Here is a 2,220-nt window from a genome sequence, read left to right on the forward strand (position 1 = left end):
GTAACATGTCATGCATGTAGGTTAAAATCATCCTTAAAATTAAAATTATATAAAGGGTGCTCCCACTAATTGCCATATTTTGTTCACTCTGAGAAGGCAGAAATGTTACTGGTAGAATCCACTTGGTTCAGATTGCTATGTTTTACAATTCCCAAGAGAGGTGTTTAACTTGGGGCTTTCTGAAGGTGACAAAAGATTATCTGAGAATGATCAACTCCAAGGTGTATAATGGAAAAAACCTCCATTTAGCTTAGTATGCATTCTTTTACGGGGGAGGAATTTTTGAGATTTAGCATCTCATCATTAATTATTTTTAAAAACGAAACCATTTACTCATAAGTTGAGGAAGCAATTTTGTTTTTGCTATTGAATAAATGATAATATTTGGTTTACTATATATGGCAATCCTATTTGGAATCCAGGTTGTATAAAATACTTTTCTGTTATTAAACTTTAAATGTAAGTATATATATATATAACATTGATTTTATTTTATTAAAATCAAGCTGATTGATGTTTAATATGTATACAGTAAGAGGCTGGATGTGGTGGCGTATGCCTGTAATCCCAGGACTTTGGAAGAAGGTCAAGGAGGGCGTTTCACCTGAGGTCACGAGCTATAGACCACAGCCTGGCCATCATGGTGAAACCCCATCTCTACTAAATAAAAAAAAGAGGAAAAATATGCAAAAATTAGCGTGATGATGCATGCCTGTAGTCTCAGCTACTCTGGAGGCTGAAGCACGAAAATTGCTTGAACCCAGAGGCAGAAGTTACAGTGAGCTAAGACCATGCCCCTGCACTCCAGCCTGGGTGACAGAATGAGACTCCGCCCTCCCAAAAAAGAAATAATAATAATAATCTGTATACTGTAAGATTAATCCTTTTGATAAACAGTTTTATGAATTTTGACAAAAATATACAGTTGCATAACTGCATCCACAATCAAAATGCACATCAAAATATTCCATCACCCACAACATTTCCTTCATGTCCCTTTGTAGTTAATCTTCTCCACCTCCCCCAACTCTTAAGCCTTTGGCAACTATTCGTGCATTTCTTTAACTGTAGTTTTGTCTTTTCTAAAATGTCACATAAACGATATGTATAGCATGTTCTTTTTAAATCTGGCATCTTTCACTTAGCATACAGCTTTTGAGCTTCATCCTTGGTGCATGCATCAATAATTTGCTCCTTTTTGCTTTTAAGCAAGATTCTATTGTATAGACCTGCCACACTTTATTCATTTGTAAGTTAATAAGAATTTTCCTGCCAGTTTTGGCTAATACCAATAAAGCGACTGTGAACATTCATGAAGTTTTTGTGTACACATATGCTTTCATTTCCCTTAGGTAACTACCTAGAAGTGGAATAGTTGGGTCATGTACTGAGTGTATATTTAACTTTTCAAGAAGTTGCCAACTGTCTTCCAAAGTGTTGCGTGATTTTACATTTTCTTTTTTTAGTTTTAAATGATTTTTAAAAATTTATATGAAATAAAGACAACCCATATTGTAGACTTACATATATTCTATTTCACATTATATTCAAGACTAAACATCTTCCAAACCATATTCATGAAGCTGATGATATGTGCTTTGGCAGTTTTCAAGAAATATCAGTTAATCCGTTGATTAAATTTTAAGGTATCAGCTAAACATCCACTGAGCATCTCCACTTGCAGTTCGCATTAGACTAAGTGCTTAAGGACAAGCAGTTTGATGCATTAACTTAAGAAATACATATTTAAGATGTATAATATTATTCGCAGAATTCTTGGCATAGTTATTTAAGTTCCTTCTGGTGAGAAACTTGAGTTTTGTGTTTTCTTTCTTTCAGTTCCCAAAGCTCCATTTTGAGTTCTCCAGGCTTTGGTGAAATTTCAGGTATGGGCAGGTCCAGTCGATAGTACCTGTGCACCACTTCGGTCCCTGCACACATGGCCAGGAGGCTGGCTGCAAGCATTTTCAGGTGGGTAGACATGGGTATGCCTGCAGGCATGGTCTGAGGGCATGAACTGCAGAGCGCCGGGCAGTGGGTCTGAAGGCAGACGGGGATTTTACATCCTTATTAGCAGTGTGTGAGATACGGTTGCTTTACATCCTCACTAACATGTAGCATGGTCAGTCTTTTTAATGTAGCCCTTCTAACAGGTGAGTAGTACTATCTCATTGTGATTTCAATTTGTACTTTCCAAACAACTAATGAAATTATCAGGTA

The 2,220-nt window shown here is 36.4% G+C and overlaps 1 pseudogene; it reads right to left on the minus strand.

Annotated features, from left to right (window-relative positions):
• Window positions 1-1,785: 1,785 nt before the first annotated feature.
• Window positions 1,786-2,001, minus strand: LOC100400644 (chromosome 5 open reading frame, human C12orf73 pseudogene; annotated as a pseudogene).
• Between the last annotated feature and the right edge of the window lie 219 nt (window positions 2,002-2,220).

The sequence above is a fragment of the Callithrix jacchus genome, chromosome 5 (genome assembly GCF_049354715.1).
Source record: "Callithrix jacchus isolate 240 chromosome 5, calJac240_pri, whole genome shotgun sequence".
NCBI lineage: Eukaryota > Metazoa > Chordata > Mammalia > Primates > Cebidae > Callithrix > Callithrix jacchus.